At 44.5% G+C, this 16697-nt stretch overlaps 1 protein-coding gene across 1 annotated transcript in view; it reads right to left on the bottom strand.

The window, feature by feature from the left end:
* PAMR1 (peptidase domain containing associated with muscle regeneration 1) overlaps window positions 1-11549 on the bottom strand; it is a 118657-nt gene extending 107108 nt beyond the window's left edge. The window contains exon 1 of the mRNA XM_040259017.1: window positions 11451-11549. The gene's annotated coding sequence lies outside the window, so the exon portion shown is untranslated. The remainder of the gene's footprint in view (window positions 1-11450) is intronic.
* Window positions 11550-16697: the final 5148 nt, after the last annotated feature.

Consider the following 16697-nt stretch of genomic DNA (forward strand, 5'->3'; position numbering starts at 1 on the left):
ACCCTGGATCACGCTATGCAGAGGTGCCTGTGTGAGAAGTAGTTTCATCACCAGTCAGTGTCTGCAATTCAGATCTGCCCCTATGAAGTATTTGTGGTAAAGCAGAAGAAACAGATGCTCACTGGGACAGCAAATTCTTATTGAATTATGAAGTCAGTGTCTAGGACATCCAGGTGCTGTCATTGCATTGAAAAATTCTTTGGGATAATATACTGCTTCTTAAAATAGCTTGACTTTCAGAAACTGAACTGCTGTTAGACTTTTTAGATTAATCCATTTAGAGCTCAGATTTGAAAGCACTGTTTGTTTTCCATCTTAATGGAGAGCCAGTCTCTCTGGAAAGGCAAGGCAACACCCTTTGAGTTACAATTCTATTACAGCCACTGGGAAGGCATGGGCTCCTCCCATCAGCTGTCACTTAGATCTCTGAGCATCTTTTTGGAACCCAGTTTCAGCTGTTCCAGAGCACCACTGCCAATCTCTGAGTCTCAAATCTTTTGGGAGAGACATGTCTCTTCTTATTATGAAGAACCTGTTGTGAACGATTTTTCCTGGAGCGGTGATGCGTTTGGACTGAACCTTCTCTCTTCCACTGACATTTCTGCTGTGCTCAGCAAAGCACAGCTGTGACGATGGCAGCAAGGCGACAGGGTTCTTTGCTGAACTGTGCCTGGGAGGACTCACTCTTGACCCAGCCACGCTATGTAGCATTACCCCCCTTCATCACAGCAAAAGGAAGATAGAATGCGTGGTGTCTCTGAGAGTCTACCCATAGGAAAAGACCACACAGGCTACATCTAGAGACCAACAGAACAGACTTTGGCAGGAAAGCTATGGAAAGTCTTACTTTGTAATGGCGGTGAAACCACTTATGAAAGGAAAATTTTACAGAACAATCCTCTCTCCATCCTCTTTGGGGATGGTGCTTGGGACTGAGGCCTCCAGGGGCCTCAAATCCTGTCCAAAAAGCCTTAGGGACCAGGGAGAGGAACTGGGGGTGGGCACCCTGGAGACAAACTTATTTTATGCAATCATTTGGCAAAAATGTTAACCCTATACCTTTCTCCTTCATTTAGTACATCTGCTCTCACAGTTGAATGTTAGAAATCTGGTCATCCAACTCACACTAACATCCCTGGGCACAAAAAATGAAAAAGGACAGGGCAGCACCTAACTTGAAGACATCGTAAAAAGAGAAATAACCCATCAGTGCTACAGCCAGGCACTATGTTACAGGCAATGCAAATGATTGACTTGGCAGGTTCACAGCTCTCTTAAGAGGTAGGTACTATTAACCCCCCTGTACAGAGGAGGGAATAGATGAGTCTCAAAGAGGCTATCAGCAAAAAAAACCACCACGCTACTGATGGAAGGGACCAGAATCTGTTCCTCTTTCTGTCTTGGAATCACAGAAAGAACTTCTGACAATATGAGCTCCTTCCCTGCCCCTCTGCCTGGTCCCAGACCAGAGTGAAGGGGCTGCTTCTGCCCCGCTGAGCTAGGGAATGTGTCAGGCCAGAGCTGGGAAAGAGACTGAACTCTCCCGCCAAGAATCCAACATTTATCTCTGTGTCTGCCCCAGGGAGGTCAAGAGAAGATCAGAGGAGAGTCAGAGGTGAAACTGAAGGGCATAGGAAGAAATACACGTGATCAGTCTGGAGGCTGCAGGAATGCTGGGAGGAAAAATTCATGGAAGGGGAAGGAATGGGGGTACTTTGGAGCACTCCCGCTATACAGGGGAGCCTGGAGGTCTGAGGCTCTCACTGGCCTCCAAGATCCTAGAGATTCCAAAGGTTCCAAAGGTAGCTCCTCTGGGGTAGAAGGAGAAAGGCTTTTCTTCTAATGGGCACAGTTAGACTTGGGCTTTTAGGTTTCCTTAAATAATCCCACATCTGAATAGCCTTTTAACAAATCTCCCCTCATGCAGTCTCTGTCCCACCCTCCCTGCCTTCTGCACCAGGCCAAAGCAATCTTTCTCAACTTCAGAGCCCGTTAATCCTTGTTCAGATTCCTTCCTGCCTTCCTGGTGCCCCACAGTAAAGGCCAAAAGCGTGAATGTAGCAAAACAGACAAGCCAACCCTGTGGGGTCTTTTGTTTCCCAATCTTTCTGTTCCTCAAACCACCTGGCTTTGCTGGTTTTGCTCTGGATCTTTGCACAGACTGTGCCGTGCACCTGGAACTTGCTTCCCATTCAACCTTTTACTCATCCTTTGGGACTCAGCTTAGATATTAACTTCCTCCAGGAAGTCTTCTCTGATTCCTCCAGTGTTCTCGTGCCTATTTTAGCTCTTATTAGGATTATAAAAACTTGTTAGTCTGTCTCCCTTTAAATGTAAATAAATTCCCTTGAAGTAGGAATTATTATGACATTTCTAGCACCCCGAACAGTGTGTGTGTGTGTGTGAGAGAGAGAGAGAGAGATGGGGGAGTTCTCAGTTTCAGAGGGAAGGAATACCTGCCGAGTATCTTGAGAACAGCCCTTCCAAACTCATGTCTCCTTCATTGGCAGAAAAATGCTGGATGCTTTAGAGCAACATTCTCCCCCGGCCCACCACCCAGCTCCCCGCAGCTTTACCTAGATGAGCACGTGTGCTCAGCTGCTCAGTCGTGTCTGACTCTTTGTGACCCCGTGGACTATAGCCCACCAGGCTCCTCTGTCCACGGGATTTCCCAGGCAAGAATACAGGAGTGGATTGCCATTTCCTTCTCCAGGGGATCTTCCCGACCCAAGGATCAAATCCTGGTCTCCAGTATTAGCAGGTAGAGTCTTTACCACTGAGCCTCCAGGGAAGCCCATGTAACGGACAAAATTGGAAGATATTTAAAGTGTGCCACCTGATACTTTGATATACACATACACTGTCAAAGGATTCCTACCCTAGAGTTCATCAGTACACCCAGCACCTCACATATTTATCATTTGTGAGTGAGAGAGAGAATATCTAAGCACATTTCAATCATGCAGTGGTGTTATCACCTCTAGTCACTGTCTTATAATTACATCCTCAGACCTTATTCATCCTATAGCTGAAAGTTGTACCCTTTAACCAATCCCTCCCTATTTCTCCCACCCCAGCCCCTCTCTACTCTAAAGTTTGGCAATTTTTTTTTTAAAGATTCCGCATATCGGTGATACTGTGAGTTATTTGTCTTTCCTTGTCTGATTTACTTCACTTAGCTTAATGCCCTTCAGATTCATTTATGCTGTTTCAAATGACAAAATTTCCTCTTCTTCTAAGGGCTGAATAGTAAACATTCAGATATATATGTTATATATATATTCATTGGAAGGACTGATGTTGAAGTTTTGGCCACTTGATGTGAACAGCTGACTCATTTGAAAAGACTCTGATGGTGGGAAAGATTGAGGGCAGGAGGAGAAGGGGACAACAGAGGATGAGATGGTTGGATGGCATCACTGACTCAATGGACATGGGTTTGGGTGGACTCTGGGAGTTGGTGATGGACAGGGAGGCCTGGCATGCTGCGATTCATGGGGTCACAGAGAGTCGGACACGACTGAGTGACTGAACTAAACTGAACAAAACATATAGACGAATATCATATTTATATACGCTTTATTTGGCTTTTCTGGTAGCTCAGCTGGTGAAGAATCTGCCTGCAATGCAGGAGACCCTGCTTCAGTTCCTGGGTTTGGGAAGATCCCCTGGAGAAGGTATAGGCTATCCACTCCAGCATTCTTGGGCTTCCCTGGTGGTTCAGCTGGTAAGAAAAAATCCGCCTGCAATGTGGGAGACCTGGGTTTGATCCCTTGATTCAGAAGATCCCCTGGAGAAGTGAACAGCCACCCATTCCAGTATTCTGGCCTGGAGAATTCCATGCACTGAATAGTCTATGGGGTCACAAAGAGTCAGACACGACTGAGCGACTTTCACTTTCACTTCACTTTTTATACCTTTTACTTACTTATTTTTATATATCTTACACTCTCTTTTTCCATTCAGCAGTCAACAGGTCCTGAAGTTGCTTCCATATCCTGGCTATCGTGAATAATGCTATCATGAACATGGGAGGGTAGACTTCATTCTGAGATAATAATTTCATAAAACATTCAAAAATCAGAGGTCCTGATTTGACCTTGGGAGATAGGTGTATCTTCAGGGAGATCATAAACTCAGTCTCCAAAGGACTAGAAAAAATCACAGAAGAATAAGGGAGGAGAAGAGAACACCAAGGCTCTGAGAGGTTGGCTCATAAGTGCCAGAGGGCAAGCCCAGTGTGACTTTCTCTGGGGTCCTCATCATAACCTCACTACCCAGAAGCCTCTCCCTCTCCGCTGAGCCACTGGCGAGATCTCTTGGTCCTCGGTTGAGCATGTGTTACTCTGTACCTACAGGTAAATATATTTCCTAATCCCTTGTGCAGTGGAAGCCGTATGGGCCCTGAAACCTGAAGCCTATTCCAGGAGCTCATTACAGCCTTCAAGCATTCACATTCCGCAGTGCTATGCTCACTGGTGATCTCTCCCCAGACGGTTTCAGCCTGTCTGGAACTTCGTCTCCTCTGGAGTTCCGATGGGGGACCCCATCCATCACTCACTGGGGAGGCAGCTACATCAAAGCATGAGGATCGGCTCAGCAGTAGTTGTCAAACTTGGCAGATTCTGCCCCACTGATTCCTGAGTCTCTTTTGCTTCCCTACATGGAAGGGACTCCATCACACTGCTTTATGCTTGCCAGTCTGGGGATCTGATGGCAAAGGACTCCCATTTGAACCCCGGATCTGTATACCTTAAGATCATGTCGCCTTGAAATGTTGCAACTCTGAACCTTGGTCTCTTCAACTGTCCAGCGGAAATGTGTTTGCCCCATAGGACTGTTGTGGAGAAGAAGATTTAATGACATGGCTTTGAGGAAATACATGCCATATTCCCAGGGGTACGACACACACTTGAGCAGTTTGTGTACTGTACACAGGCGCCAGGGTAGGGAACAAGCAGAGGGCAGAATCCAGCCTGGCTTCTACTCACCAAGCCATGCGCCCACTGCTGTATCCACCCAGGGAGCATCTTTCAGTAATTTAAACAAATGTTCTTTAAACATGGTCCTGGCAGGGCCTGGCACATGTGAGGTCTCAGTAAGCATTAACTGAATTTTAAATTCTTTGTTATCCACACACAGAGAAAATAAAAGCTACGGTTGCTGAAATAGTAATAATCTAAGCATGCTTGCCCAGGGGTGGTGATATAGCAGAGTGGTTAAAAGTAAAAACTTTGGAGTTAGACCAGGGTTTCAGCCCCAGTTCTGCCATGAAAGATGCTGAATGATCATAAGCAAGATGCAAAACCTCTCTGAGTCTCAGTTTTATCATCTGTAAAAGGGGAATAATTTGGGAGGATTAATGGTGACTCTCATAATTATTGCCTGCTGAACACCTCATGTTTTAAGTGTTCTGGGACCAAGCTTTATGAAGAAGGAGACCCCAGATCACCAGAGGTGATTAAACATTCATTATTGTAATTGGTATTTATTAAAGTCCTAATGTGTTCTAGGCTCTGGAGGGCTTATACCATCTCCTGAGAATTTTCTGCTTGCCAGATAATGTGCTAAGCACTTCATAACACATAATTTCCTCTATACCCAAAAGCACCTAACAGGTAGAGATTGTGATTATCTGCTTGAAAGGAATTTACACACTAGTTAAGAGAGCAGTGACTCTGTGATTGAAACCATTCAAGTAAACACTTAACAACTAAAGTCAGATGGCGTTCTGGAAGAAGACGAGTACGAAGACATACTGTGAGCCTGGGGGTGGCTGGGAGTTGATTAGTCGCCGGAGGCAACCTAGATATCCATCTCTAGAGAGTTTGGTATAAATATGTAATGAAATATTACACAGCAGTCAGAAACCATAATCTACATCTAGGAATCAGGCTAGATTTCAAACACCATGTTCAATGCAAATAGTAAGGAATGGGGTAAGAGTTAGAAAACAACAGAATAGGACAGTATGTGCTGAATTGTGGGGCAAGCACTGTAGGGCTTTTCTTACAAAGAGAGCATCTCAGCCCCAGGAGCATTCATCATGGACACTGGGGAGGCAGCCCTGGACTCACCTGTTCATTCCCTATGTTGCCACCCAGGGTGCACCAGAAATGACGCTAAGACATGGACCCTGCTCTCATCAAGGCCATAGCCCAGGGTTCAGATCAGTTCAGTTCAGTGGCTCAATCGTGTCTGACTCTTTGCAACCCCATGGACTGCAGCACTGCCAGGCTTCCCTGTCTGTCACCAACTCCTGGAGCTTACTCAAACTCATGTCCATTGAGTTGGTGATGCCATCCAACCATCTCATTCTCTGTCGTTCCTTTCTCCTCCTGCCCTCAATCTTTCCCAGCATCAGGGTCTTTTCAAGTGAGTCAGCTCTTCACACAAGGTGGCCAAAGTATTGGAGTTTCAGCATCAACATCAGTCCTTCCAATGAATATTCAGGACTGATTTCCTCTAGGATGGACTGGTTGGATCTCCTTGCAGTCCAAGGGACTCTCAAGAGTCTTCTCCAATTGATGCTTCAAAAGCATTCAGCACTCAGCTTTCTTTATAGTTCAACTCTCACATCCATACATGACCACTGGAAAAACCATAGACTTGACTAGATGGACATTTGTGGGCAAAGTAATGTCTCTGCCTTTTAATATGCTGTCTAGGTTGATCATAACTTTTCTTCCAAAGAGTAAGCGTCTTTTAATTTCATGGCTGCAGTCACCATCTGCAGTGATTTTGGAGCCCATCTGCATATCTGCAGTTATTATATTTCTCCTGGCAATCTTGATTCCAGCTTGTGCTTCATCCAGCCAGAGCCCAGGATAGGTTTCCTAGATAAGAAAGTTCTTCTAGAAAATTCTCTCTAGCCACATGGGAGCTTCTCTCCCACAGTTGTCTCTCTGGGTTGGTAGATTCATTTTTCTTTTCCAGATGTGCCCCTACAAAGTGGAGGAAATTAAGGTCTGGTCAGAGCAGAGAGTGGTATCAGCATATGCCAGCCATGCTACAGAAGTTAGTTAGCCAATACCACACTTCCCTCCACAGAAGTGTCCTTTCCTGGTTGTTGACATAAAAGGGGCTGGGTGGCATAAGGAAAAATAGGCTCAGTGTTCTGTCAGTCATCATGATTACTCCCAGCCCCATATAAGGCCCCAAATAGTGCATTTTGTTTTTTGTGTGTTTTTTTTTTTTTTTTGGTAATGATAGGAATATCCTAGACTTGAAAATACTGATTATTTTTAAGACTTCCCTGTGGTCCTGTGGTTAAGATACCACACTTCCACTGCAGGGAGCATGGGTTCAATCCCTGGTCAAGGAACTAAGATTCCACATGCTGTGCACAGCACAGCCAAAAAATAATAAATAAGTAAATTTAAAAACCAACTTCAAAGAACAGTAGATCAAGACTGGACCAGAACATCAGCTAAGATCTCTTCCTGTCTGGTTCCAAGATCTTGTTGGCTGCTACCCATGTATATCTGATTGTCAAGCTCCTCTCATCTTAGCAAAATATATGGTAAATGAATTCTCCAAGTTAGCCTCAGGACCTACAATGTACATGTTCTACTTCTACTAAATCCCTACCCAATGGAAAGGTCATTAACTCACATCATCTTCTCACAGAGCTGATTCTTGGCCTCTCAGAGCTAAACTTTATTTGACTGTCATCTGCCACCCTATGAAGTTTGGTCAAACAGAAAAATCAGGACAAGTGCTGTGATACACAACACAGTACTGATACACAACACAGTGTTGATACACAACAACTGTCCAATTTCTTTCTTCATGGGGACACCTGGGATTCCAAGTCTTTGCAAGACTAGTGAGGACTTATCCATGACCTCAGTGTATTGTTTCAGAGAGAATGGGAGACCCCATGATAAGAAGCCAAAATTTAAAGGCAAGGCACCATCAACATGCGTTTATTCAAAAGGATGACTCAAACAGGGAGAGGCCACAAGAAAGAAATCAGTGATGTGCTAGGATTGGGAGGTGGAGGGGTACCAGGCAGTGAGGCCTCTTGAACAGAGCACAAAGCATCCCCCTGGGACAGCTTTGTCTTCCAGTGTGAGTGATGAGGAAGACTTTAAAGTCCTTGAGCAGTCTAGGGCATCAAAAAGACTACTGGGTTATATGTGAACTCACCAATGGGAAGACCACGCTGATCACTTTGGGACAGAACCCCTCTTTTCCTGAAAACTCTGGTATTTACTTCTTGTATTTAGCTTCTAAGAAAGTCAGAGCTGGAAGAGAAATCATCCCCACAGACTCTACCCCATTTTTTTCAGATGGTGAAACAGTCCCAGGGAGAGAATGCAACTTGCCCAAGGTCAGGAACATTACTGGAACCTGAGGAGTTTGGGGAGAAGTTGCTGTCTTCTTTTGATTGGTCCTGGAATTAATTACCCCTTATTTTTAAAAAAAACAGGCTGTGACTCTTGCTGGCCTCAACAGCACATCTAATGGAATGGCATCACTGGTCATGAGGCCAGAGGGCATTCATTCTCATTCTGGTGCTGAATGTCCACATAGCACTTCTCCAACTAGCCAAGTATCTTCAGAGCCAGAGCACCAAACAGCACCCCAGGATAAGCCCTGAAGGTGGTCCAGGTGGTGAAGCACTGCTTCCTAATGACATAAAGGCTTGGGTTTAGAGAATATCACAACGGCCAAGGTGTGCAAGGGCTGTCTCGGTCAAGGCTACTGAAGATGATAAAATGTTTTGTCTGGAATTCCTGCTGTCACTGTTGGGGAACAATTCTGAATGCTGCTTCCATCACCAGTCTTAGCATTTGCCCCTCTCCTTGCCATTTTAAACCTGGATCAGAAATCCATGCTCCAGACTGTTCTTGCCTTCTCCTCCCCCTGCCCTAATCTGTCATTAAGGTCACCCCTTACAAAAGTTACATTCCCAAAGCTCACCACTCAGCAACCCTCACAATGATTTCCCCAACCCGGAAACTTATTTATTTCAATTCCACCCCAGCTCTAGCTTGCCTTGTGAGCTCTCAGCCAACTGCCCCCTTCCCCCACTGGAGATGCCTGTTCCCAGCCCTTGCACCAATCCCCCAGCTCAAAGCCTCTGAGTCTGAGAAGGGCAAGGAAATCTCCAGAAATGTTTTAGGATTGAGAGAGAGAGAATTCTTTTTCCTCTTATAAAAGAATTCAGAAGACTCCATATCCCCTTTGAAGAAGACTTCAAATTGTGTTTCATAAGGAAGAGAGGTAAGATGTCATTGGACTCATGATGCTTGACATTCAGACAGCACTCTGTGTGTTGAAAACTGTTTGGTAAGGATCACCCTATGCTCTCCTTTCAAGAGTCACTAGACTTCCTTTAGTAACACAATGAGTTGTGAAGAAGTGTATTTGCTGAGATGTCGGTCTGCTCCATTTACTGCAGCAGAGGCTTCTGCAGGCTCAGACCTAGACCTCATTTCTAGTCTTCTTCATAATATGATTATGCCCTGGCCAAAGGAATAAGGGAGGAAGTGATGCATAGGCCAGGCACTTCTAGGCCTGGCCTATAAAACATCCCGTGAAATTCTCTGCTCTTTCCTTCTCCATCTGCCAGCTGAAATGGAGAAGACTTCAAGAATTTAGAGCAGAGCCCAAAGTAGAAGGATCCTGGATCCATGAGTCACTTGGAAAAGAGCTGATCCGGAATACCCATGCTGGGGTGTTGCAAATCTGAAAAATAAACTTTCATTGAATGAAGCTACAGAAATTTGGGGATAATTTGTTATAGTAAATTTGTTGACTAATATATAATTTATTACTCTGTTTTTTTGGAGGTACTAACTCAAGTCAACAAAAAGAATCCTTTGGCCTCAAGAATCTGTCTATTTACGATTAAAGCATCTTGAGAATAACAGAGAAAAAAATATTTGCAACATGTGTTAAGGTCAAGCAGTTATGACTGAAACAGAGAATTCTAAACATTAAAAAAGTCATCTAGGGACTTTCCCGGTGGTCCAGTGGTTAAGACTTTGCCTTCCAGTGCAAGGGGTGTGGGTTCAATCCTTATTAAGGGAGCTAAGATGCCACATGCCTCAGGACGGAAAAACCAAAAATATAAAGCAGAAGCAATATCGTAACAAGTTCAATAAAGACTTTTACAAAATTATTTTTTAAAGTAATCAAAAGATACAAACATAATTCACAGAATTACAAATGGCTAGTAAGTATATACAAGGTATTCACCTTCATTAGTGATTTGGGAAAACCAAATTAAAATAGCAAAGAGATAGAATTTGTCACTGATTAGATTAGAGTGACACTGTTCAGTGTAGGCAAGGGTTTAGGGAAAGATACTTTAGTAAGAGTGTAAATTGCTGAAGCTTTTTGAAGGATAATTTGACTCCACCAATTAAACAAAATGTGCTTCCTACCAAATGTAAAATCCGTGGACCCTGTAGATTAGCAATCACACTTCTAAGAATATTTAGAAAAGGGCACAGGATATACATTAAAGGATTATTCACTGCAGTTTTTCTTGCTATATATAAAAACCTGCCTAAATAACTGTCAATATGAGAATGGTTAAATAAATTATGGTACAGACACATGTACCACATGAAATCTTATGTAGCTGTTAAAAGAACGTATAAATGGCCATCCAAATGAAAAAGGCAAGTTTAGGGCTCAGTAAATAATTAACAAATGAGTAGATGTGCGTATGTAAAAGATTACCCGGTAGGGCTTTTCCCACTGTCTCTGTATTCCGCTGAAGTCCAAGGTTTAGGCTTAGTGATGAAGACACACACGTTCTAAGAGAAGTTCTAGACACATCCGCACAGGGCATCCAGGAGGTGCCCTTCCCTATGCATCCTGTTCATCCACCTCCAGGTCATACAGGAAAAGGCTGAGATTCAGTAGAGAATATCTTCAGAAGGGAATCCATGGGAGTAGAGAGCAAAGTCGTGTTTTCCCTCCTTTCCCCTTCAGACTGAGGGAGATGCTTCCCGGGAGAACCACTCATGGAGTCTAGGTGCGTCCGTCTGCCAGGAGAAGCAGCTACCTCTCATCCTTCAGCCTAATGTACATTGTCTGTACACTAGGTACAGACACTCACCACTAGGTATTGCTACCTAAAAGAGAGGGTGAAAGGGTTCTGGAAGAATCTGAAAGGCAGCGCTCAGAGTTTGGGGGTATGGACAGGGAGAGAGACACTAGCCTGAAGAGGCAGAGAGATGGGAGGCTGGCTGAGGCTCGCCGTGAGGCTGGAGAGAGGAGGGAAAGCGTCAGCAGAACCCATCTGAACTCCCAAGGTTGAGCACGTCATGGAGGCATGAGTTTCCTATGGGCTGAACCATGACCACCCCTAATATTTCCAGGTCCCAGACCAAGAGTACAAAGGGAGGCCCACATATCCTACGTCTAAATATTTTTAAAGCATGAATCAAGCTAAATAAAAAGAAAGAAAACATGTTCTATCATCCTACCTGGACAAATATACTTTCATAATGACTGGAGAAGGAAGGCACACAAGGTAAGGCACAAGTTTTCGTTGTTGGTCGTTCAGCCATGTCTGACTCTTTGGAACCCCATGCTCTGCAGCATGCCAGGCTTCCCTCTCCTTCACCATCTCCTGGAGCTTGCTCAAACTCATGTCCATCGAGTCAGTGATGCCATCCGATCATCTCGTCCTCTGTCGTCCCCTTCTCCTCCTGCTTTCAATCTTTCCCAGCATCAGGGTCTTTCTGATGAGCCAGCTCTTCGCATCAGGTGGCCAAAGTATTGGAGCTTCAGCTTCAGCATCGGTCCTGCCAATGAATATTCAGGGTTTATTTCCTTTAGGATTCAGTGGTTTGATCTCCTTGCAGCCCAAGGGACTTTCAAGAGTCTTCTCCAATACCAGTTTGAAAGCATGAATTATTATGGTGCAAGTTTAGGGAGCTATAACTCATTAAATGGTATAAAAGAAATAGATTTCTCTATAGAGTAAAGGGCCTGGGGTCTCTGAAGAACTGACATTTGGGCATCAACCACACAGGTTACAACAGTGCCAGTCAAATAAGACCCTTCTCTTTTTTTTTTCTAATTCCCTCTTCCCCATACTGGAGGAGACAAAGGCCACAAAGGACATGGCAATGCAGGAAGGGTCAAAGACCGGATCACATCCCAGCCACTCCTCCTCCCGCAACAGGTCAGCACTGAGCTGCGGCCAGGCATCCTAGGAGGGTGGTGGGGAAAGAAACTTTGAATTCGATGAGAGATTATAAAGTTTCAATTTATACTAGCCTGGACTGTTGAACACTTGCCAGTTGTCAGAAATCTATGAGACCATCTGAGATGCTGAGAAGGGAAATCATTTGAGTTTGTTCAAAGCAAGAAATGGGAAGGGGGAATTATACTAATTGCTGACTGCACCCTACCAAGTTTTACCCACTTAATTATTAACAAACAAACCAAAAAACCTAAACCAGTTAGTAATATACTCGTATATGTAGAGAAATTTTACAACAATCCCTAGTGCAGTGGTTACCCCAAAAGAGGAAGAATGAGAAGGGGGAGGGGAAATTTTGACTTTTCAATTCATACATTCTGAGTTTCTTTTGTTTAAAAAATTTTCTAGAAAGACATATTAGTTTTGAATGACATATAACATCCTCCATTTGCCCAGTAAAGCACTTAGCAAAAGTCTTCAACCCGGGGGAAAAAATCTAGCCAAACACTAGATCTAACTTGGGTATAACTTATTTCCCTTCCTAAAGTTGCCACAAGGCCAAACTCTATGATTTTCCTAGGGGAAAAAAATGTTGTTTATTATTCCAACTGTTGCCATAGCAGTCAGTGTTTCCGTGTTATCATCTTTTTCTCCCCAGACATTACTCCACTAATACATGTTCCAGACCTGCAATCTGAGGCATTTCAGCCAGAAGGAAACATACTTGCACTGATGTAAAATCAGCTGAGAAGGCCGGCTCTGCCTTGGAGTCTGAGTCCTAGAGTTTTCAGTCACTGCATCAGGAGAGGAGAGTGGAGGTGGTCCCTGGATCAGAAGGATTGGATCCTGCAGAATTTTACTCAATCCCACAATGATCCATTTTCTTCCCCCTACACCTTTGGTCCCAGCTACCAGAACTGACAATTTGCCTGCCAATGCAGGAGACACAAGAGATGTGGGTTTGATCCCTGGGTTGGGAAGATCCCCTGGAATAGGAAATGGCAACCCACTCCAGTATTTTTGCCTGGGAAATCCCATGGACAGAGGAGTCTGGAGGGCTACAGTCCATGGGGTTGCAAAGAGTCTGAGATGACTGAGCAACTAAGCATACCAGAACTGAGATCATCTCATAAAAGCAATAGAAAAAAAGAAAATTGAAGCCTGGAGAACAGTTATTAGAGAGCGTATCCCTGGTTATACTTACATCAGCCAAATAAAATGAAGAATCAGAGCAATTCTTCAACTTTTCATCAAGACAACTGCTGTCTAGATATCAGCAAGGCTTCCAGCCTTAGTGGGATGGGGGCCCTTTCAGTTTTCACTCAACTAGCATAGTATATGAACAGGCAATAACAAAATACACTATTCTAATGACTCCAAGGATTCTTTGGGACCAAATGTTTCTTCTGGTCATTCTTACTGAGTTGGTGTTTCTGTGAAATTATTTCTCTTCATTCCCTGACTGACATCCTTTTTCTTTTGTCTTCTCTCCATCCTACCTGCTATTCACAGAACACCCCATTACTTCAGTCCTTCCAAGTACTGTTAAAATTGTATGTAGCAGCCTTTTACTGAAGTGTATAAGCAACAGAATTACAGCATAGTAAAATACAAGAACTGCCTTAATTTATTGGGCTGGCCAAAATATTCATTTAAGTTTTCCATAAGATGTTATGCAAAAGCCCAGACAAACTTTTTGGTCAACCCAATATAATTATTTGCTTCTATATGCCTAGACCATCCCTGGAGTCATATACTGCAGAAGGACTGGAGTCAGAGGCAGTAGGGAGACTCTCATTTATTCAAAAACTTCTGACTGAGCACCTAATATGTGCCATGCACTGTTCTAGGGAGGAGATTCTCAGGTGGCTCAGTGGTAAAGAATCCACCTGTCAATGCAGGAGGTGCAAGAGATGTGGGTTCGATCCCTGGGTCGGGAAGATCCTCTAGAGGAGGAAATGGTAACCCACTCCAGTATTGTTGCCTGGAGAATCTCATGGACAGAGGAGCCAGTTCATGGGGTAGCAAAGAGTTAGACACAACTGAGCATACACTATTCTAGGGACTTGGGATTCAGCAGCAAACAGAACAGACAGACATTAACTGTCTTCATGGACCTTTTATTTTGTCAGTGGGTGACCAAATGAAAAACGGTCCACTGAAAAACAAACGCATAGCCTAAAAGTTGAGAATTATGTTTTAACCAGCAGACTTGCTGAGGACTTAAGCAAGGGATGAGTGAGTGAGCGCTAAGGCGCTCCGTTGTGTCTGACTCTGAGACCCTACGGACTGTAGCCCACCAGGCTCCCCTGTCCATGGGATTCTCCAGGCAAGAATACTAGAGTGGATTGGTGTGCCCTCCTCCAGGGGATCTTCCTGACCCGGGGATAGAACTCACATCTCTTAACGCCTCCTACAATGGCAGGTGAGTTCTTTACCACTAGCACCACCTGAGAAAACCTAAGCAAGGATTGAAGTGAAGTGAAGTGGCTCAGTCATGTCTGACTCTTTGCTACCCCGTGGACTGTAGCCTACCAGGCTTCTCCGTCCATGGGATTCTCCAGGCAAGAATACTGGAGTGGGTTGCCATTTCCTTCTCCAGGGGATCTTCCCGACCCAGGGTCTCCCGCATTGGAGGCAGACGCTTTAACCTCTGAGCCACCAGGGAAGCCCAGGGTTACAGCTTCTCAAATACCTCAGAGGGACTGTTCCAAAGAGTTAAGGAAAAAGTTTCTGCAAACAAACAAAACAAATCAGGAAGTCAAACATCAAAAGATTACTGCTAATTAAAGAAAAAGTCAGACATCTCAAATGAATGAATTTACTGCTTTTCCATGTAGAGGAATATGCAAGAGTCTGGGCTTACTGAAATTATTCCTTTGATATGCACCTTAGCTATCTAGGGCCAGTATCCTTTTTTTTCTCCATCCTGAATCCCCTCAGGGTACATACTCAGGAGGGGAGAGGGGCTACAGTGGTTGATGGCTTGATGGCCACACCTTTTGTTGACTGAAATGGCAGGTGACATTCTTCGCCCACACAGCAAACTAAAAAGTAAACAATACAGTATACTAAATAATGATGTGCTATGAGAAAAACAGAGCTGGTGAAAGAGCTCAGAGTGCAGGGGGTGGAAGCACTACAGCTGTAAATAAGCAGAGAGTAAAGTCCCATTGAAAAGGCAACATTTCAGCAGAGGCTTGCAGAGCGGGGGAGGGAGTCCTGAGGATACCGGAAGAAGAGGCCTTCAGGGGAACAGCTGGTACAGAGGCCCCGAGGCAGGAGCCTGGTGTGTCTGAGAAATAGCATGGAAGCCAGTGTGACTGGAGCACAGTGAACAAGAGGGAGAGGAGAAGAAAGGAGGTGAGAAAGGGAGGCCTAGAAAGCCACCATCAGGAGTTCGGGTTTTTCTCTGAGTCAGATGGCAGCCATCGGAAGGTGCTGAGCAAAAGAGTAACATGATCTGACCTGTGTTCTAGCAAGAACCCTCAGGCCACTAGGCAAAGCACAGACTCTAGTGAGACAAGGCCTTCCTGGAGCCCAGTTGGAAGGCGATTATTGTCATTCAGGAGACAGACTAAGATGGTGGCTCTCACCAAACTGGTAGCAGATTCTGAATTTCTTAATAGACTTTTTTAGAGCAGTTTTAGGTTCACAGCAAAATTAAGCAGAAAACACAGAGAATTCCCATTCATTCCCTGCCCCCTTCCCAACACGGATAGCCTCTCTCTCTGTCAATGTCCTGCATCCGTGGGTACAGTTTGTTATAACCACGAGCTCGCACTGATGCCTCAGTTCAGTTCAGTTGCTCAGTTGTGTCTGACTTTGCGACCCCATGGACTGCAGCACGCCAGGCCTCCCTGTCCATCACCAACTCCCAGAGTTTACTCAAACTCATGTCCATCGAGTTGGTGATGCCATCCAACCATCTCATCCTCTGTCGTCCCCTTTTCCTCCTGCCTTCAATCTTTCTCAGCATCAGGGTCTTTTCCAAAGAGTCAGTTCTTCACATCAGGTGGCCAATTCTTCACATCAGGTGGCCAAAGTATTGGAGTTTCAGCTTCAACATCAGTCATTATCACCCAAAGTCCATAGTTTGCATTAGAGTTTACTCTTGGTATGGTACGTTTCATGGGTTTTGACAAATATGTAATGACATACATCTACCATTGTAGTGTCATCCTTGACATGGCCCTAAAAATCCTCTGTGCTCTGCCAATCCATCCCTCTCTCTCCCAACCCCTGGCAAGCAGTGACGTTTTCACTGTCTCCATAGCTTTCCCTTTCACTGAATGTCATACAGTGGAAATCACTGTATTTAGATTGGGTTCTCTCACTTAGTGTTAGGTTGTTAGAATAGGAAAAAGGAGTCCAGAATGGCGGTGGCTAAAAGACAAAGAAGGGGAAAGCCCATAAAAATAGAACAAAGGACAGTGGGGATCACAGTCTGTAGCCTTTTCACCTGGGCTTTTCTCACATAAGTAATATCCTTTTATGCTTCCTCCATAACTTTTTATGGTTT

Source organism: Oryx dammah, unplaced genomic scaffold (assembly GCF_014754425.2).
Source record: "Oryx dammah isolate SB20612 unplaced genomic scaffold, SCBI_Odam_1.1 HiC_scaffold_17, whole genome shotgun sequence".
Lineage (NCBI taxonomy): Eukaryota > Metazoa > Chordata > Mammalia > Artiodactyla > Bovidae > Oryx > Oryx dammah.